The sequence below is a fragment of the Oryx dammah genome, unplaced genomic scaffold (genome assembly GCF_014754425.2).
Source record: "Oryx dammah isolate SB20612 unplaced genomic scaffold, SCBI_Odam_1.1 HiC_scaffold_14, whole genome shotgun sequence".
NCBI lineage: Eukaryota > Metazoa > Chordata > Mammalia > Artiodactyla > Bovidae > Oryx > Oryx dammah.
Genome location: NW_024070198.1, coordinates 19,206,395 through 19,229,150, shown reverse-complemented (window position 1 = coordinate 19,229,150; position 22,756 = coordinate 19,206,395). Strand labels below are relative to the sequence as shown.

General features: G+C 39.0%; 1 protein-coding gene across 1 annotated transcript in view; it reads left to right on the top strand.

Annotated features, from left to right (window-relative positions):
- HPSE2 (heparanase 2 (inactive)) overlaps positions 1–22,756 on the top strand; it is a 702,164-nt gene that overhangs the window by 270,697 nt on the left and 408,711 nt on the right. The gene's annotated exons all lie outside the window — the stretch shown is intronic.

Genomic DNA, 22,756 nt, shown 5'->3' with positions numbered 1-22,756 from the left:
TCAAGAGACGGGGATAGCAGACCACCTCACCTGCCTCCTGAGAAATTTGTATGCAGGTTAAGAAGCAACAGTTAGAACCAAACATGGAATGACATGGTTTCAATTGGGAAAGGGATACATCAAGGCTATATATTGTCACCGTGCTTATTTAACTTACATGTAGAGTGCATTATGTAAAATGCCAGGCTGGATGAAGCACAAGCTGGAATCAAGATTGCCAGGAGAAATATTTAATAACCTTAGATATGCAAATGACACCACCCTTATGGCACAAAGTGAAGAGGAACTGAAGAGCCTCTTGATGAAAGTGAGAGGAGAGTGAAAAAGCTGGCTTAAAACTCAACATTCAAAAAATGAAGATCATGGCATCTGGTCCCATCACTTCATGGCAAATAGATGGGGAAACAATAGAAACAGTGACAGACTTTATTCTCTGGAGCTCCAAAATCACTGCAAATGGTGACTGCAGCCATGCAGGTAAGACGCTGCTCCTTGGAAGAAAAGCTATGACCAACGTAGACAGCATATTAAGAAGCAGAGACATTACTTTGCCAATAAATATCTGTCTAGTCAGAGCTATGATTTTTCCAGTAGTCATGTATGGATGTGAGAGTTGGACTATAAAGAAAGCTGAGCACCGAAGAATTGATGCTTTTGAACCGTGGTGTTGGAGAAGACTCTTGAGAGTCCCTTGGACTGCAAGGAAATCCAACCAGTCCATCCTAAAGGAGATCAGTCCTGGGTGTTCACTGGAAGGACTGATGCTGAAGGTCCAATACTTTGGCTACCTGTCATGAAGAACTGACTCATTGGAAAAGACCCTGATGCTGGGAAAGATTGAAGGCAGGAGGAGAAGGGGATGACAGAGGATGAGATGGTTGGATGGCATTACCAACTCGATAGACATGAGTTTGAGTGAGCTCTGAAAGTGGGTGATTGACAGGGAAGCCTGGAGTGCTGCAGTCCATGAGGTTGCAGAGACAGACATTGACTGAGCAACTGAACTGAACTGAGCAACTATTACTTTCACTTTCTTTGCCAGAATTTTACAGTGAACCCTCATATACTCACCACATAGATTCTACCATTAACACTTTTGTATAGTTTCTTTCTCACCTTTCTATCCATGCATCCATCCATTTATCCTTCTTATTTTGGGTGCATTTTAGCAGAAATCAGTATAATTAATCCCTAAATGTGTGAGCATGCATATCATTAACTAAAGTTTATCATTTGTATATAGAGTTTTCTTTGATGTCATAAAAATTTGCATCTAATGGAATGTGCAAATAATAAGGATTTATTGACTGAGTTTTAACAAATGCATACCCATGGGTAACCTGGGTTATAGGGTTTTAAGTTAGAAAAGAGCTTGGAGAGCTGTAGATTATCCCCCCTACCATTTTACATATAGGAAAACTGATGTCCAAAGAAGGGAAATAACTTGGTCAAAATCAAGGGAGGAATAGAACATCAGCTTAGTATGCTTTGACTCACGTTGTCATCCAGACCTTAAATATTGAGGTTGCCATGATCCATAGGCAGCCCCCTAATGTGGCAGTAATCTTAGACTTTAATCTCATGCTTATTGTACATAGGCTTAAATGAAGCAGGGCTTTATATGTCAAGTATGAAGTTTCTTTTCAGAGCACTTCATAAAAAGAAAATAAATTAAGACTCTGGAAAGTCTAACCAAGATCGCAAATTAAATTCTCACTTCTTTCTTTAATCAAACACACTATTATTTATATACTTTCTAATCTTCAAAATCATCTTCAAGTACTACTTCTGCTAAAACTTTATTTCAAGTCTCTTTTCTAATCCTTTTACAATTATTGTTTGTATCAGATAATGAATGCCCTTAAGTCAGCATTTTGTGATTGTGAATTGAAAACTTAAGGCATATTTAATGTTGAAAGAAAAAAATGGATGACTGTGTGGGTTGTAATTACATTAACAATTTATAGCATTTTCAAGCAATCTGGATGTCAAATGCTCTGGAATTAAAATCTTAACAATTGAGGTACCTGTGTTGATTAGCCTGGTTAATATGCCAGGCATTATGTAAAGAGCTTTACATGCATCATCTCCTTAATTCTCACAACCCTCATAGAGCTATTATTATGAATATTTTACAGCTGAGGAAACTGAGGTCTAGCAAGCTTAAGTAACTTGCTCAAGTTCACTAATAAATGATATGACCAGAATAAAATTCAGACCTGTCAGATCTTAGAGCCCATGTTAAAACAGCTCTGCTATACTCCAAGACAGGTATCTTTGAATATTCTACTATTGTCAATAAGATTATATTAAGGTAGCTGCTGAGTGGAGAACTTATACCATTAGAGGGAAATATGTTTAGACTCAGCATGAGAAGTTTTTCTGACAGAGCTGTCATGAAGTGAACAGGGTAGCCTGTGTAGCTGCAAGCTTCAGACGTGAGAAATATTCAGACAGGGGTAGGTGATTATTGTAGAGGAGATATTTGCATACAACTGGAGGTTAGGTTTTTTCAGAGATTTCTTCCCCAATGCTGGAATCACTTGGAGGAAAATTTTTTTTCAAACCAACTTTATTGAGGTAAAATTAACATACAATAAATGTACCTGTTTTAATTGTACATTTTGTATAAATTTGTACAGTCACGTAACCACTACTATAATTAAGATGTCAGTCAGTCAGTCAGTCATTTCTGTCACTCAGTTATGTCTGACTCTGCGACCCCATGGACTGCAGCACGCCAGGCTTCCCTGTTCATCACCAATTCCCGGAGCTTGCTCAAACTCGTGTTCATTGAGTAAGTGATGCCATCCAACCATCTTATCCTCTGTCATCCCCTTCTCCTCCTGCCTTCAATCTTTCCCAGCATCAGGGTCTTTTCCAATGAGTCAGTTCTTTGCGTCATATGGCCAAAGGATTGGAGTTTCAGCTTCAGCATCAGTCCTTCCAATAAATCTTCAGGACTTATTTCCTTTAGAATAGACTGGTTGGATCTCCTTGCAGTCCAAGGGACTCTCAAGAGTCTTCTCCAACACTACAGTTCAAAAGCATCAATTCTTCGGTGCTCAGCTATCTTTAGAGTCCAACTCTCACATCCATACATGACTACTGGAAAAATCAAGATGTAAAACATTTCAGTGTCTTCAAAGTGCCCTTGTGTTCCTCCCCAGTGAATGCCCACTCCATTCCCATCCTCAAGCAAACATTACTATGTTTCTCTTACTATAGGTTAGCTTAATCTTTTCTAGAGTTTAAGATGAATAGTATCTTAGTGTATGTTGGGTTTGGCTATTCCCACTCAGCATAATTCTGAGATTCATTCATGTTGCGTGTGTCAGTAGCTCATTACTTTTTATTGCTACGTAGTAGTCTTTTATATGGGTATACCACAATTTCTCAATTCATTCACCTGTTGATTTATTTCCAGTTTTTGGCTACTATTAATAAAACTACCATGAAGATTATATACACATTTTTGCATGGGAATTTGTTTTCATTTCTCTTCAGTAGATAGCCAGGAGTGGAATTCATGGGTTGTTTGGTAAATGTAGGGGTTTCCCTGGAAGCTCGGCTAGTGAAGAATTCTCATGCAATGCATGAGACCCTGGTTCGATTCCTGGGATGAGAAGTTCACCTCAGACAGTAAAGAATCCGCCTGCAATGTAGGAGATCTAGGTTCGATCCCTGGGTTGAAAGATTCCCTGGAGAAAGGCATGGCAACCCACTCCAGTATTCTTGCCTGGAGAATCCCCATGGACAGAGGAGCCTGGCAGGCTGCAGTCCATGGGGTCTCAAAGAGCTGGACATGACTGAGTGACTATGCGTGCGTGTGTCGGAGTGCGCGTGTGTGTGCACGTGTGCGCGCGTGCACACACATACACACACACACACACGGCAAATGTAAGAAACTGCCTGTTTCTGAAGTGGTTGTACCATCTTACGTTCCCATCAGCCTAATCCTAAAAATGAGGGTGATAATACCTACTTCATAATATTGTTTGCAAGAATTATATGAGATAATGTACATGAAACAGCTGGACCAGTTATGGCACTTGGTAAGTACTCATTAGCTACCCCCTTCCTCCCTGTTCCAAGAGAGGGGGCAATTCTGCAAAGGTTTAACACCAAAAAATAAAAGTGTTAATTGCTTTTTCAACACTGTACTTCTCACTTCTGTCTCAGAAGTTAGTCACAATTCTTGGCTACAGAGATAATTAAAATCATTCAGGGGAAATGAGACTTGTCATAAGGCAATTTATTTTCAATGTCAGACAATTAACTGGTTGATGAATTAGTTTGTGGTTTTTGGAAGTTGGGTCTGTAACTGAACTCAGCAGAAAAGACACTCGCACCGCTTTGAATATCCTGATTTTTCCTGTATTAATCTGTAAAGGATAGTAGAGGGCTCTTCTGTTCAACAAAGGCCTGAGCATTCATAAACTGGGAGATCCGGAGAGAAGGGGTCATATTTTTTCGTTTCTGGTATATTTGCTGTATTTACTCCCATGCCTTGCACATTATTATGTGTTATTGAATTAAGTAGAAGATTGACTAAGTGATGTCAGGATATATTGAAGAATTTTTATTCTAAATTTATTCCAAAACTCATTTAAGATCGCTGGGATTGTGATGACACTTTGGTTATCATATTAGGTTGTGACCTTGGACGACCGAGGATTTGGATAATGCAATCGGAATATAGTACGCCTAATCCCAAGGGCCCTATTATTTTCTGATAGCATTTATTTAAATAAATGCTTTTCTCTTTTGAAAAGAATTTTTTGACATTTTGCTCATTGTTTTCCATCTCTAGTTGTGTGTCTGAAAGATTTGTGGCAAAATGCTAGAAGTATAAATAACTGGCAATGGCACCCCACTCCAGTACTCTTGCCTGGTAAATCCCATGGACGGAGGAGCCTGGTGGGCTGCAGTCCATGGGGTTGCAAAGAGTCGGACATGACTGAGGGACTTCACTTTCACTTTTCACTTTCATGCATTGGAGAAGGAAATGGCAACCCACTCCAGTGTTCTTGCCTGGAGAATCCCAGGGACCGGGGAGCCTAGGGGGCTGCCGTCTATGGGGTTGCACAGAGTCGGACACGACTGAAGTGACTTAGCAGCAGCAGCAGCACACATTTAAGAATGTAACAACAGTTAAACCCTTTACTTACATTCCATGAGTCAGTTAGAAATGAATGTTCCACATCCATGAGCTTTTATCTACACTGATTCTGCGTGGTTTGAATTATTTATTCAGTTTATTCTTAACCCTTCTGTGCTTATGGGATCACTTTGAAATTTTGATGACCTGCTACTCAAATGGTTTTCTTTGGCTATTGTTGCTCATTTGGATATGATTCTCTTTTTTGTTTGTTTCTTTCTAAGTTCAGTGGATATTGAGTTGCTATTGGAGCAAATGGAGTGGCCAGAAGAGTTTAAAATCTAGCTCTGTCAGTAAAATAATCACAACAAAAGCGTACCTTCTAATCTCCCTGTGCATATAGTGTAGAAATGTGTAGACTGTTAGGATGTCCTGGGCTTAATGCCCCCTTAATAATCCCAGATGAACCCAAACTGTCATGTATTAATGTTATCCTTTACCTGGGGGCTTCCCTGGTGGCTCAGAGAGTAAAGAATCTGCCTGCAATGCAGGAGACTTGGGTTTGATCCCTAGGTCGGGAAGATCTTCTGGAGGAGGAAATGGCAACCTACTCCGGTATCCTTGCCTGGAGAATTCCATGAACAGAGGAGCCTGGTGGGCTACAGTCCATGGGGTCCAGAAGAGTGGGACACAACCAAGTGACTAACACACACACACACACTCACATCCTTTACCTGGAAGGTTTTTTTCTTTTCTTTCATTTGTTTTTATGTACTGAATTTTTATGTGCATTATATAACAATACCACACTAATATTGAAAAAAAGTTTTTAAAAAGGAAAAACCAGGATAACTCCATTTATCCAAATAATCAACTAATTTCATTTTCTGTGTTCTTTTCTAGTCCTTATATACATGTATGTACATTATTATATAGTTGAAATCATAATATGGAAGCATTTGGGTCATGCTTTCTTTACTTAGCGTTATATCATACACTTTTTCTTATGATATCATCTACCCCTTATAATAATAATTTCAGTGGCTTATTTCTCTATCAGGTGTATAACCACTTTTTAATTGTCAAACATTTAAATATTTTGCAGTTTTTTTCCTGCTGCATTCAGTAATACCACAAATTATCTCATTAAACACTTCATTTTTAAAAATATTTATTTATTTTTTATTTTACTTTACAATTCTGTATTCGTTTTGCCATACATTGACATGAATCCACCACGGGTGTACATGCATTCCCAAACAGCAACATTAAACGCTTCATTTTTTCTTTATAATTATTTCTTAAGAACAAATCCTCAAGAGTGAGGTCACTGGGCCAAAACATAATAGAAACTATTGACATATCGTGAGCACTTTCCATATGCTGATTTGTGAGTGGAGTAATTCTCTACCCAAATTTAATCTTCACAATAACCAGCCCCCTTCAGATAGCTATATTATTGTCTTTCATTTATGGCTATGATAACTATGTTAAACAACTTAACTTAATAGGCCTTGAAATCCTGCCACTTTGAAAACAGTGAAACTGCAGCTTGCAACCACTATCTATCTGAGTCTTATGTTCTAGATATATTTTACTAAATTTCTCTTCTAAAGAATTCCATTAATTTGTAGCAATTCTCCACCCTGTCCTGTCCACCCAAACTATGAACCTTATAAAACATTAACGGCACCCCCGCCCCCGTCACACTCTACTCAGTCTTGTTAATTTATTAAAAGCAAAAGATACCCCATAGTTAATCGAGAATATTGGAGCTGGAAGACAACTCCTGGAATAACATCTTATTGATTAATAAATTTAAGTTCAAAGTTCAGGTTTTCTGAAACCAATCTGAGATCCTTGATTCGCTGGGCTAGTGCCATTTGGAGTGCACTTTGCTGCCATCCAGCTGTTCATGTCTCCCTTCTGTGTTCTGTTTCTTGTTCTCACTTGGTCCATGCCCACAGATACCAACTATAAATGTTGCAGAGTAAGGTCAAGAATGAAAGCATAAAAACAAGAATAAATCCAGTCTGTATGACTGAATAAAGCTCATTTTCAGCTCATTTTTATTGGAGGAGGAGCAAGAGAAAAAAATCTAAAACCTAAGTCCATATTGTTTTAGAAAAGAAAGTGATAGATATCCCACTGATATCACTGGTGAGATGGCTAATTCTGGGGATGTGACTGAAATGACTAGTTTTCATCTATCTTTTCATCAATTTCAAATTGAAAGGCACATGAAATTTAATTAACTTCCTGCAGTTCCTTGTTTTTGGCAGAGGAATGCCTTGTTCATAGTTAACAAGAGATTTATTAAAGCTTTATGGATTGTAGAGAAATACCTTTTGCTATCCAAATTAATTATGTGTGTTTCAGTGTGTTTATGCCTCTAAGTTTGAGGAGGAGAAAAGGAGAGGATAATAGAGAAATTAATAAGTGCCATATTTGTGGTTGCTGCTGCTGCTGCTAAGTCGCTTCAGTCGTGTCCGACTCTGTGCGACCCCATGGACTGCAGCCTACCAGGCTCCTCCATCCATGTGACTTTCCAGGCAAGAGTACTGGAGTGGGGTGCCATTGCCTTCTCCAATATTTGTGGTTAACAGAGGATATTATCATTCCCATTTTACAGATGAGAAAACCAAAGCTTAGAAAAGTTAATTGACTTACTCAGTGTCATGAAAGATAATTAAGAGGTGAGATGGTATCTCTCTGATATCCTTATGGTTTCTTCTCTCATTGACACTCAATGACATTTTTGCCTAATTTCCTAGTACAAAAATTGGTACAGTCAATTATGACTATCATTTTAAGTGGATAAGTCAAGATTTTTAGCTGGAGTTTCAATTTCAAGTTCTCAAAAGTTAATAGAATGAATAGATAGAAAAGTAAAAGGATATAGTAGAAAAGCACTATGAACCAATTCAACATGATTAATATTTATACAATTTTCACACAATAGCGGGATACAAATTCTATTCTAGTTCCCATAGACTATAAACCAGGAGACACTGGAACATATCCAGGGACATAAAACAAGGTGCAAAAAATTCATGATCTAAAGGTATTGAAATCATTCAGAGTCTGTTCTTTTATCACTGTGGAATTATGTTAGAAATCAGTGTCAAAAGATATTTGAAAATAGCCCACAGGTATTTAAGTGCAACGTGACATTTACCAAGAGAGATCTTTGACTTAGCCATTGAAAGCCTCAATAAAGTTTAAGAGACTAAAAAAACACAGAGGGTGATTGCAGAGAAGAAAGCATTTAAATGAGAAATTACTATCAAAATGAGAAATTCATATCAAGAATATTAAGAAAACCCCATATATTTGGAAATTAAATGTCCATTTTTAAATGGTAGGTGTATCTAAGAAGCCTTAACAAGGAAAATTAGAAAATATTTGTAACAGAATAAAAATGAAAAAGAGAATTTATCAGAATTTGTTGCATGCAGCTGAAGCTGCTCAGTGCAACAAAACACATGTAGAATCTTGAATAAGATATGGAAACAAAGAGAGGACCCATAAAATTTTGTGAAATTTGAACAAAATCTGTACTTTAGTTGTTAATACTGTATCACATGTTAATTTTTTTTTTTTTTTTTGCAGCATAGTACTTGTTTGTATTCTCAGAATTGAATTAGAATTTTCAGGCCTGTCTCAAAAAAAATTTTTTAAATCCTAAAATAATAAGCTTTCTAGACTTTTAGCAGTAGTATTAGATGTTTCAAAGTTCTGAGTGAATATAAATTTGAAATCTAGCATTCTAGTCATGCTTAATCAAACAAGTATAACCAAAATGTCATAAATTCTTTAGCTAAGCAAAAACTTAAAGTTTGCTAATATATATATATATTATACATACAATTATATGTATAATACACATGCAAAAACAAAAGCTTTACATTATATGTATAATACACACAAATGAAAGCTTTTCTATTACATTTGATAAGGGCTTGAGAAAAACAACAACAAAAAAGAGACATAAATTGGAAAACATAAGCTAAATGAAATGGGAGCACTGAATACAAAATAGAAAAAGTGAAACAAACTAGATAAAAGTAAAAGAGTATCATAGTCCAGTGGGTTTTAAACATGGCTGCTCATTAGAATCACATATGGAACTTTGGAGAAGAAAACAATATCCGGGTGTTTGTATTTTTCAAAAATTCCAAGACAATTCTAATGTGCATCTGGATTTTAAAGTGTTTACAGGTTTTTCTATTAAATGGTAGTTTTTTTTTATATCAAATTCTTATTTTATCAGTTTATCAGTTTGATTTCTCTGTCAAATCTGAACCAGAGTCTTGCCTGGTGGAGTATTCTTGGTTGTAATTGCTTCCCTTTCATCACTTTAAACCTATCATAATATTCCATTCTGGCTTGTACAGTTTCTTCTGAGAAATCAGCTTATAACTTTATGGAAGTTCCCTTGTATGTTATTTGTTGTTTTCCCTTGTTGCTTTTAATATTTATCTTTGTCTTTAATTTTTGTCAGTTTGATTACTATGTTTCTTAGTGTGTTCCTCTTAGGGTTAATCCTGCCTTGGATTCTCTGAACTTCCTGGACTTGGCTGACTATTTCCTTTCCCATGTAAGGGAAGTTTCAGCCATTATCTCTTCAAATATTTTCTTGGCTCCTTTCTCTCTATCTTCTCCTTCTGGGATGTCTATAATATGAATGTTGGTGCATTTAATATTGTCCTGGAGAAGGCAATGGCACCCCACTCCAGTACTCTTGCCTGGAAAATCCCATGGACAGAGGAGCCTGGTAGGCTGCAGTCATGGGGTCGCAAAGAGTCGGACACGACTGAGCGACTTCACTTTCACTTTTCACTTTCATGCACTGGAGAAGGAAATGGCAACCCACTCCAGCGTTCTTGCCTGGAGAATCCCAGGGATGGCGGAGCCTGGTGGGCTGCTGTCTATGGGGTCGCACAGAGTCAGACACGACTGAAGCGGTTTAGCAGCAGTAGCAGCAGCAGAGGTCTCTTAGATTGTCTTTCTTTTTTCAATATTCTGTTCTGTGACAGTGATTTCCACCATTCTGTCTTCCAGGTCACTTATCTGTTCTTCTGCCTCAGTTATTCTATTGATTCCTTCCAGTGTATTGTTCATCTCTGTTTGTTCTTTTGTTGTTCTAGGTTTTTGGTAAACATTTCTTGCATCTTCTCCATTCTTTTTCTGAGATCTTGGATCATCTTTACTATCATTATCCTGAATTCTTTTTCTGGAAGGTTGCCTATCTCCACTTCATTTATTTGTTTCTCTGGGATTTTGTCATGTCCCTTCATCTGGAACAAAGTCCTCTGCCTTTTCATTGGATTAATTTACTGCGGTGTCATCTTCATTCTAGCGGCTCTGCCCTCTGGTGGTAAGACCATGAATCTTGTGTAAGCTTCCTGATGGGAGGAGCTGGCAGTGGCATAAACTGGGTCTTGCTCTGGTGGGCAGGGCCATGCTCAGTAAAACTTTAATCCAACTGTCTGCTGCTGGGTGGGACTGTGCTCCCTCCCTGTTTGTTGTTTGGCCTGAGGAAACCCAGTCCAGAAGTCTACAGGATCTATGGTAGGGTTAATGGCAACCTCCAAGAAGGCTTATGCCAAGGAGTACTTCCCAAGACTGCTGCTGCCAGAGGTCCCAACCCCACAACTGCCTCCTCCTGCCTCCACAGAAGACCCTCCAACACTAGCAGATAGGTCTAGTTCAGTCTTCTGTGGGATCACTGCTCCTTTCCCCTGGGTTCTGGTGTATGCAAGATTTTGTTTGTGACCTCCAAGAGAGGAGTCTGTTTCCCTCAATGTTGTGGATGTCCTGTAATCAAATCCCACTGGCCTTCAAAGTCAGATTCTCTAGGGATTCCTAGTCCTTTTGCCAGATCACTGGGTGGGGAAAGCCTGATGTGGGGCTCAGAACTTTCACAACAGTGGGAGAACTTTGGCATTATTCTTCTTCAGTTTGGCTTGCCCACCTGGTATGGGATTTGGTTTTATCATGATAGCACCCCTCCTACCATTTTGTTGCCGTTTCTCCTTTGTCTTTGGACATGGGGTATCTTTTCTTGGTGGGTTCCAGTATCCTCCTGTTGATGGTTGTTCAATAGCTAGTTATGATTTCAGTGCTTTCGCAGGAGGAGATGAGTACAATCCTTCTACTCCACCATCTTCAGCCTTCTTCCTTATAATTATCATTTTAAATAAGTAGACAAAAATATTTATCTTTTTCTGACTTTAGAAAGTATGCTGAAGTAATTTCCTTAAATATGGGAATGTGAGTGATGAGATTCCATTGACAGATTTCAATGGAAAATAGATGTAGAGAGAATGGAAAGAAAAATCTGTTTGCTAAATTTCCTTCAGGGCTAATTACCATGTACTGCTGGGCTTTCTTTAGAACTTACCCTGATATGTGTGTGTGTGTGTGTGTGTGTGTGTGTGTGTGTGTGTGTATCTGTGTGTGTGTGTGCAAGTACATGCATATTTAAAGGTCTTTCTTTATATTCATTGATTTCTGCAACTGGTCTTTTTGTGTGTTGAACTTTCATTTAAAATTACTTTCCTTGTATTTCCTCTTGCCATATTGTTTTCACTGAGGCTTACATTTCCTGTTTTCTATAGGATACATTTGTGCCAAGTTTGGCAAATGCTTGTTGTTCGTCTCTTCCCCCATGCTGCTTCTCTTACTTTCCCCTCTGTAAGTTTTCTCTTTGCATCTTCAAGATTCATCATTTCTGTCCCTCCTCCCTTTTTGCTTTTTCTGTTTGTCCCCAGTTGCTGAGTTGTTTTCCTTCAAAGGCCATCCCTGTGAGTATTTAGATCCTCTTTCTTTCCTGGCCACATGGCTTCACAATGCCGCTCTGTCCATCCTTCTTGCTCCCCATTTACTAGAGTCATTGATCCTGTGTTGTCCCACATGGTTCACATTTTTTAAACCAGAAACATCTGCATGGGAAGGAGATGCTAATAATAATTAAATTTAGCACTTTCCTGTGTCTTAGACCTCTTTACAAATCTTACTTAATTCTTTTACACAACAACAGACTGAGTTGGTAGTATCATTTTTTTCCCACTGCAGAAACAGAGGGCCTAATGACTTGAAGCTACTGCTAAGTCACTTCAGTCGTGTCCAACTCTGTGCGACCCCATAGACGGCAGCCCACCAGGCTCCCCTGTCTCTGGGATTTTCCAGGCAAGAACACTGGAGTGGGGTGCCATTTCCTTCTCCAATGCATGAAAGTGAAAAGTGAAAGGGAAGTCGCTCAGTCGTATCCGACTCTTAGCCACCCCATGGACTGCAGCCCACCAGGCTCCTTCGTCCATAGGATTTTCCAGGCAGGAGTACTGGAGTGGGGTGCCATTGCCTTCTCCGAATGACTTGAAGAAACTGAGGTAAATTGAGATCCAACCCTGGAATTCAGGAAGTATTGCAGCTAACATTATGAGTCCTAACTTTGATTTGAAAAAAATACATATTGTATGATTGTATTCTATAGAGAATGAATCAGAGGTAATACAGCTTTTGTGATACAGGAAAGCTCATTGTTTAGTATCTTAGTCGTTGGAAATTTGTGACTTTTTAAACAATTAGCACTGAGGTATTCCTTTGTGTTATCTCTAAATTTACAAAGGAACCAAAACCGTTAAGTCTGCTTTACCTTCTTTAGAAAACAGAAGATTGAGAAGGGTCTGATCATATTGTTTGTCTTTGTATGTGTATAACTAATTGCAAATGAGATCCATTAAAACTGGGAACTATTTTTTGACAGTTAGTTCAGCTTCCCTGGTGGCTCAGATGGTAAGAATCTGCCTGCAATGCAGGAGGCCTGGGCTCAATCCCTGGGTCAGGTGGATCCCCCAGAGAAAGAAATGGCTACCCACGCCAGTGTTCTTGCCTGGAGAATGCCACGGACAGAGGAGTCTGGTGGGCTACAGTCCACGGGGTCACAAAGAGTCATATACAACTGGGAGTAACACTTTCACATCACTTTTTATTTCTATTATATCTTCCAAATTCATGATTCATCCTAAAACTTGCGTCCTTAGAAATAACATTCTGGCTTCCCATTCTCTGTTGAATTAAGGAAGTACTCCAGGAACCATATGTGGCTGGCTCTGCATTAAATATATCAATCTTTTCTTATGCTTGAGTGGCTCTGGATTAAATATATCAATGTTTTCTTATGCTTTTCTGATTCTTTCAATCCTTTTCTCTTCCCAAATCTCCAATCTTATTAAGTTACTCATCAGGCTATTCTACTATTTAGCACCAAGCCTGGCACATGTTATGTCATTTCAGCTCTCCATTCTATGTATGGATGAACATCACTATCCCTTCCAATGAATCCTTTATCTTTGTTTGATTGATTAGCGTGCATTTCTTCTGTCACTTTATAGATCTTTAACTCCTTATTAAGATATTATACTTAGTAGATGCTCTATAAATTTATTGGAAGTTAGGCATATGTGAAAATAATATGTCTTTATTCAACATTACTAGAGTAGATTGGCATGCCTTTTATTTAGTCCAAGCAAATGTATTTGTACCTTATATGCCTTGGGTGTATCTATATATTGTATATATTTCATTATGCCTGTTTTATAGATGAGAAAAATAAGTATCAAAGAGATTAAATAATTTGCCCAAGGTAGTGGATTAAAACCTGAATTGATCTACATCCAAGCCAATAGACCATCAAATAAAAAAACTTTGAGGACTTTTACTTACAATAATAGAATATGCCTTTTCATCTTACCACATTTCCTAAAATGATAACATCTGAATTTACCTAAGTAGTCTTTTCAATTTGATACTTCAATTATAATAATTATGAAATATTTCCTATAGTCTTTGTGTTGTACAATAATAACTATAAATGGAGTGTAACCTTTACAATATTTTTATTTTTTAACTTTTATGTTGTGTTGGAGTATAGTTGATTTACAATGTTGCTTTCAGGTGTACAGCAGAGTGATTTGGTTATACATATTAATATATCTATCCATTTTCAGATTGTTTTCACATTTAGGTTATTACAGAATATTAGTAGAGACCCCTGTGCTATACAGTAGGTCCATGTTGATTATCTATTTTATATACAGTAATGTGTAAATGTTAAACCCTAACATCTAGTTTCTCCCTTCCCTCGCCTTTCCCTTTTGGTAATCATAAGTTTGTTTTCTAAGTGTGTGAGTCTGTTTCTGTTTTATAAATAAGTTTGTATTATTTTCTAAGATTTCACGTATAAGAGGCATCATATGATATATCTTTCTTACTTACTTCCTTTAGTATGATAATCTCTAGGTCCACCCATGTTGTTGCAAATGGCATTATTTCATTCTTTTAATGGCTGCATTATATTTCATTGTGGCTACTCTTGTTGAGGAGCCTGGCACTAGCATGCAGGCTTCAGTAATTGCAGTGCACAGGCTTAGTTGCTCCATGGCATGTGGGATCTTCCCAGACTAGGGATTGAACCCATGTTCTTGGCATTGGCAGGTGGGTTCTTAACCACTGGACCAGCAGTGAAATCTCTTAAATTTCTATTTTAATTAAATATTTTTAGGAATCTTTTACTGTAAGCCATCTACAATTCTGTTTGCAGGTACAAAGTACTAGGAGGCAATTTAGGTAGTAATATAGTGAATACACATGCTCAAACTGTGTCCAGATTCTGGCTCCATTGTGTCCCAGCTCTATTATCTTGACATTTTACTTAACCAGTCTGGTCTTGGTTTCTCGTCAATTGAACGGGAATAATAATAGGTACCATCTCATAAGTTTGTTGAGAGGATTAAATCAGTTAATGCTCAGTATGGCGTCTGGCAAATCATAACTGAAAATAAATGTTAGTTGTTTTTCAAAAGTAATAAATGTGACACGTCTGCATTGCAGGCAGATTCTTTATTGTCTGAGTCACCAGAGAAGCCCAAATTAAATAATAAGTAGGATTTAATCTTGATGAAGAGTAAACTGATAAAGAATTTAAATAGTTAAAAATCAACTGTGCCATTTTTTTTTTAACTTCTAAAACCAATGTGCCAGTTTTTTTGTAGGATTGTGATTTGCCAAAGCCTGTGTCCTACTTAAGGTTGGGTAGCAGATATGCAGTGAGTGAAGATATTTGGGGGCAGTTTACATTCAACTTTTAATTTATTCAATGTCTACCATGTTCCCTGTGTTGCTCTGGGATCTAGGGCTTCAGAAATGAACAACAAAAAAAATCTTAGCCCAATGGAAATTTGCATTAAGCTTAAGAGTATATCAGGGGAAGAAGGATAGCTTCTGGGGGGTGGAAAAGGATCTAACCACAGAGAATGTTAATATATAGTAATTACAAAGGAAAGTATGTGAGATCTAGTCTTTAAAACTAAACTGGAATGTCCATTTCCAGCCAAGATGGAATAATAGGAACCAGAATTATGCTCTTGACTTAAATAAGTAAAAAGTTGGACACAGTATAGGTAGGTTTCAGATTCTGGACAACAGACAGCACAGGACTATCACTGAGAAAACAGAGAGAAGTGTCTCCAGCTTATTGCCTGCAAGTAGTTTCTAGGTCATGTGTAGGATATATAGGATGCTATTTTTATTGTTGTTGTTTAGTCGTTAAGTTGTGTTTGACTCTTTTTCAACACCATGGGCTGTAGCCTGCTAGGCTCCTCTATCCATGGGACTTCCCAGGCAAGAATACTAGAGTGGGTTGCCATTTTTTTCTCCAGGGGATCTTCTCAGCCCAGGGATGGAACTTGTGTCTTCTGCATTGGCAGGTAGATTATTTACCACTGAGCTACCAGGGAAGCCCATAGGATGCTATGCATGCTAAGTTGCTTCTGCTACTGCTACTGCTAAGTCACTTCAGTCGTGTCCAACTCTGTGCGACCCCATAGATGGCAGCCCACCAGGCTCTGCTGATCCCTGGGATTCTCCAGGCAAGAATACTGGAGCGTGTTGCCATTTCCTTCTCCAATGCATGAAAGTAAAAAGTGAAAGTGAAGTCCCTCAGTCGTGTCCGACCCTCAGCCACCCCATGGACTGCAGCCTTCCAGGCTCCTTTGTCCATGGGATTTTCCAGGCAAGAGTACTGGAGTCAGGGTGCCATTGCCTTCTCCTAATTCGCTTCAGTTCAGTTCAGTTCAGTTCAGTCCCTCAGTTGTGTCCGACTCTTTGTGACCCCATGAATCGCAGCACGCCAGGCCTCCCTGCCCATCACCAATTCCCAGAGTTCACTCAGACTCACGTCCATCGAGTCCGTGATGCCATCCAGCCATCTCATCCTCTGTCGGCCCCTTCTCCTCCTGCCCCCAATCCCTCCCAGCATCAGAGTCTTTTCCAATGAGTCAACTCTTTGCATGAGGTGGCCCAAGTACTGGAGTTTCATCTTTGGCATCATTCCTTCCAAAGAAATCCCAGGGCTGATCTCCTTCAGAATGGACTGGTTGGATCTCCTTGCAGTCCAAGGGACTCTCAAGAGTCTTCTGCAACACCACAGTTCAAAAGCATCAATTCTTCAGCGCTCAGCCTTCTTCACAGTCCAACTCTCACATCCATACGTGACCACAGGAAAAACCATAGCCTTGACTAGACAGACCTTAGTCGGCAAAGTAATGTCTCTGCTTTTGAATATGCTATCTAGGTTGGTCATAACTTTTCTTCCAAGGAGTGAGCGTCTTTTAATTTCATGGCTGTCATGTCCAACTCTTTGCGACACTGTGAACTGTATTCCGCCAGCCTCCTCTGTGCATAGGATTCTCCAGTAAAGAATACTGGAGTGGGTTGCCATTCCCTTCTCCAGGAGATCTTTCTGACCCAAGGATTGAATGTGTGTCTCCTGCATTGCAAGTGAATTTTTTACTTCTAAGCCACTGGAGAAGCCCATAGAATGCTATCGGGATGTATAATAAAGGGATATAATTCTTTTCCTGAAAAGAGGCTTCCTTGAGGAAGTGAAATTTATGCTGAAACCTAAAAGTTTCAGTTATTCATTCAACACATATTTATTGAGCATCTGTCATATTCGTGCAAGGGCTTCTCAAGTGGCCTAGTGAGTGGTAAAGAATCCACCTGCCCATGCAGGAGATGCAGGCTTGATTCCTAGGTTGGGAAGATTCCCTGAGAAGGAAATGGCAACCCACTCTAGTATTCTTGCCTGGGAAAGTCCTTGAACAGAGGAGCCTGGAGGGTTACAGTCTATGGGGTCGGAAAAAGTCGGACATGACTTGGTGACTCAGCAACAACACATTTATGCGTTGTTCTAAGTGCTAGCAGAGAAGGCAGTGGCACCCCACTCCAGTACTCTTGCCTGGAAAATCCCATGGGCGGAGGAGCCTGGTGGGCTGCAGTCCACGGGGTTGCTAAGAGTCGGACACGACTGAGCGACTACACTTTCACTTTTCACTTTCATGCACTGGAGAAGGAAATGGCAACCCACTCCAGTGTTCTTGCCTGGAGAATCCCAGGAATGGTGGAGGCTGGTGGGCTGCCATGTATGGGGTCACACAAGGACACAACTGAAGCAACTTCCAGCAGCAGCAGCAGCTAGGTGCTAGGGTGGCAGAACTGAACAAGATGACTAGGTACATAACTTGCTCTCATGGACTTACTTCCAGGTGATGGAGGTTAGGGATGGCTTAACCACTTAATATTTTATACTGGAAAAAGAGAAGCTTCAATCACCTAGAAGTGAGAGAGATCCTAGTATGTCCAAGCAATTAAACATTTAGTTTGATTAGAATGGAAATACAGAGGACAGGTGAAGAACTGCAATGAAGCTGGAGGATGATGCAGGAGTTAGAGCATGCAGAGGGTTGTAGGCCATGCTGAGAATATGGTACTTTATCCCAGTGGTAATAGGAAACCTGTTTTGAAGCAAAGAAGAGATTGATTCAGTTGTTGTTTTGTTGCTAAGTTGTGTTCAATTGTTTGCATCTCCATGGACTGAAGCATGCCAGGCTTCCCTGTTCTTCATCTCCTGGATCTTGCTCAAACTCATGTCCATTGAGTCGGTGATGCCATCCAATGATCTCATGCTCTGTTGCCCCTTTCTCCTTTTGTCTTCAATCTTTCCCAGTATCAAGGTCTTTTCTAATGAGTTGGCTCTTTTTGTCGGGTGGTCAAAGTATTGGAGCTTCAGCTTCAGCATCAGTCCTTCCAATGTATATTCAGGGTTGATTTCTTTTATTTTTTTAATTTTAATTTTTACTTTATTTTGCTTTACATTACTGTATTGGTTTTGCCATACATTGACATGAATCAGCCACAGGTGTACATGAGTTCCCAATCCTGAACCCCCCTCCCACCTCCCACCCCATATCAACTCTCTGGATCTCCCCCCTGGATCATCCCCATGTACCAGCCCCAAGCATCCTGTATCCTGTATTGAACATAGACCGGTGATTCATTTCTTACATGATATCTTTAGAATCAACTGGTTTGATCTCCAGACTCAATTACATATTATTAAAAAAGCCTAGTCAAGAATGAATTGGAATGGACAAGAAGCAGGGAGATCAGTTAGCAGGTGAATGCAGATGCCCCAGTGAGTGGCTATAGAGCCTGGATTACAGTATGACAGCAGTATGAAAAGAAGTAAATGAGTGAGCTAGATTGAATGCTAGATCAACTGTCTGGGGAAGGATGAGAGAGAGGGATATGAAGGATGAAATCCCTGTTTCTGTCTTTAGCAATTGGGAGAACAATTTTTTTTTTTCTGAAGAGACAACTCTGAAGAAAGCATATATTTGGGGGAGAATAAGTTTAACTTTTACAAAACTGCATTTGAGATGCCTGTGAATACCCACTTGGAGTTGTCAAGGTAATGAACACACAGGTCTAGGGCTCAGGTGAGAGTGCCATCAAGATACGGGAGACTTAAGCATGTAGACAGTAATAGAAGTCATGGGTGTTGATAAAAGTAACTCTGTCCCCACTAATATATCTAAGCATCTATTGTTTTGATTTTGCTTCTCTGTATGCTTAGTGGTTGCTTTAAGGTATTCCGCCTACATCTGTATTCTGTAAGCCATGCTGTTAGTCTTCGGTTTCTTTTAGAGTACTTCCTACTTCTTCCTAGCTTCTTGCATAAACTTCTATACATAGTGCAAGTACCATAAACACTTTTGATAGAGAAACCAGGAAGAATTATTCCTGTTCCAACTGATGACTGGCAAGGATTCACTTTTCTCTCTAACAGGTTTATCATTCCACATTTGAGGCAATAGTTATCTTAGACATTACAGAAATTTTGATGATTTTTTTTTTTGGTCTTCTGCCACAACGTGTATTCTGGCAAAATAAATGTTCATTCCCTTATTGGATCAGATGGCCAGAAATGTAGAGTTCTGGGAAATCCCTAAAGTAATGAGCTCTGCAGTGTAAAGACCCATGTGAATCATTTTCAAGCACAAGTTGATTGAGCTTGTCCCCAAACTGGCAAAGGTTTTATGGAGCAAACATCTGTGGCCTTGGTGGACCTCAAGAAAATAGGCTTACAACTTAAAATTTTTGAGTTAATACTGGGGAACAACTGTGGCTCTGTGTGTGTGTGTGCATACATGTAAGATGCATTTCTTCAGAATTCTGTTCCAATGAGGAACATGAGTTTTACATTATGATTGTTTCCCTTTCTGTACATGACTTTGCCTTCAGTCTTTTGCTTGTTGAAGCTGCAGTGCTGGTCTATTCTGACGTTTCTTCAGTGCAGCTGGAGGCATGTCTTTTGGCAAGGTTCTATGTTTATTATAATCTCTGTGATGTGCAGAAGTAAATTTCTTCTTTAACTTTCTCTTTAAATACTTAGAATTATGAATGTGGTTTTAATTAAGGATTTCAAATTGAAACATTTCCTTTTCCTTAGGACAGTTTTTAGTTAGAATATTTTAGAGTTTTGAGAAATACCAGATCCTAACACATAAAATGCAAAAAAAAAAAAAAAAATCATCAGTTACTCCTTTAAATTGCCATGGTGTGGCTAAGGTTATAGTGCATGGATTTAGGTCACCGTCACAGCTAAATAACTCTTCTTTGGCCCTTTAAATGACTACAGGCTATTTGCAGACTTGGAAAATCTTCCCTAAATAATATGGTGAACATTCCTTTACGTAAACTCATGCCTGTAAGGCTTAGGTCTTATTCCAGGTCTGGCTTTTCATATCCCATACTAGCTTTTACTTTCTTAGGCTCATGACCTTGACAAGTAAGTTAGCCTTCTCGAACCTCAGGAGATGCATATGTGTAACTCAGGTGTTTTGCTCTTACCAGCCACAAAATGAATACTCAAAATTAAATAACTCTGTGTGCTCTGCTTCTTTTTGGTTATTAAATCCATCTATCTACCTACCTATCTATCACCATCTATCTGTCTAGATACTCTCATAAAATTGCACTGAAATAACTCTGCAGAGCTATTACAGAATCTAAGTAACAATTGTTGCCTCCAGCAATTGACTAGAGGTAAGAGGGAGACTTATTTTTCACCATATGGATATCCTTTTATAACACTGAATTCTCCCCCCCCAACCATGTTTAAGTATTTTTTAAAAACAGCAAAGCAAAATCACTATGAATATAAGCCTCTATCTTTTGAATTGTGAGGATTATTTTCTCTTCTTGGAATTTGGTTTTTCAGATAGTCCTAAGATTACCCTCCCAGTCCTAAGTGGTCAGTCCTCTTTATTTTCAATGGAAAGTCTGCTATGCCAACAAAGGATTTGTATTAATTCTTATTGCTGTTGCTGCTCTTTCTGTCTCATAGTGTTCTCCTGTATTTGAGGACGGCTTGTAGGAGCTACTAGTTCCTGCCCAGAAGCATTGCTTTATTTGCTTATAGTTTTGAGCCTCCACTCTTTTCTCCTCCACAGTCTCATGGCTGCAGCACAGTCTACAAGCAGCTGCTAAGGAAGAACACATTATGGTGAACTCATAGAATTGCCAGTGTTTTCAGGAGGTCTACTCTTGCAGAAAGCTGTTGGCTCCTGTTTCGTGGATGGGGATTCCACAACTTCCCTGGATAGATGTAGTCCAATTGAGTCCTTCCATCCTATGTTGTTAGTATAACATTTCTCTTGCTGACTTGGATGAAGATAGAGTACATGTATGAAATGAAGGTGATAAAATCAGGATCCAAAAATATCTGAGTAGGCTGCAACTAAACTAAGTATCTCAAGATAGACTTAAATATACATATAGCCAAGTGATCTATCACTTAAGGAAAGAGATGTTTGAGCATTAGCATATGAAAGAGAACTAGGATTTTAGGTGAAAGTGATGGGCTACCAAAATGTAAATGCTTAGGTTCTTTTAAAATAAGAATACCTAGAATGAGAACTACAATAATCCCATGCTGTCAGATAATAAATAAGCTGTTATTTTCTGTAGCAGCATCTTACTTTGGAGGAGGCAGTAACGAATTGTGTTTATAGGAGAGTAATAAAAATGGAGAATAGCCTGAATCATTTTGATGGTGTTTCATTATGATAGCTAGTACTTGTTTTCCAGTTGCTGTGCATCAAACATTCTTTCAAGTGCTTGTATTAATTTTTATTGCATAACTGTGGTAGATTAGATTATTGTTTAGTAAATATTTGCTCCTCCATCACCCCAAATCCATTAGGAGAGTAAACTTTCCCACTCCATTAATGTTGAGCAGAGCTCTGTGACTTGCTTTGGACTCATGGTCTGCAGAGTTTATTTCCTCTCCTCTTGACTTTGGGCTTGGGCATATGACTTTCTTTGACCAATGGTAAGTTAGCAGATGTGATAGGCAGAAGCCCAGCTCTTTTTTAAAATTTAGTCTTAACTGAAAGATAATTGCTTTACAGCATTGTGTTGGTTTCTGCCAAACAACAACATGATTCAGCTATCAGTATACATATGTCCCCTTCCTCTGGAACCTCCCTCCCACCCACTGCCCTATTCCACCCCTCTAGATTGTTATGGCGCACCAGGTTGAAGCTCTCTCTGTTATATAGCAAATTCCCACTAGCTGTCTGTTTTACGTATGGTAATGTGCATGTTTCAGTGCTACTCTCTCAATTCGTCCCATTCTCTCCTTCCCCCACTGTGTCCACAGGTCTGTCCTCTATGTCTGTGTCTGCATCCCTGCCCTGCAAATAGGCTCATGAATACCATTTTTCTAGATGCCATATATATGCATTAATATACAAAATATGTTTTTCTCTTTCTGACTTACTTCATTCTGTATAAAAGGCTCAAGGTTCATCCACCTAAGTTCAACTGACTCAAATTTGTGCCTCTGTATGACTGAGTAATATTTCGTTGTATATATGTGCCGTATTTTTTTTTTAATCCATTTAGCTTGCCTTCATGTCCTGGCTATTGTAAATAGTGCTGCAGTGAACGTTGGGGTGAAATATGTCTTTGTGGACTATGGTTTTCTCAGGTGTATGCCCAGTAGTGGGATTGCTAGGTCATGTGATAGTTTTATGTCTGGTTTTTGAAGGAGACACCATAGTGGCTGTGTTAATTCACATTCCCACCAACAGTGCGAGAGGGTTCCCTTTTCTCTATATCCTCTGCAGCGTTTATAGTTTGTAGAGTTTTTGATGACGGCCATTCTGACCAGTGGGTTGATACCGCATCGTAGTTTTGAATTGCATTTTTCTAATAATGAGTGATATTGAACATCTTTTCACA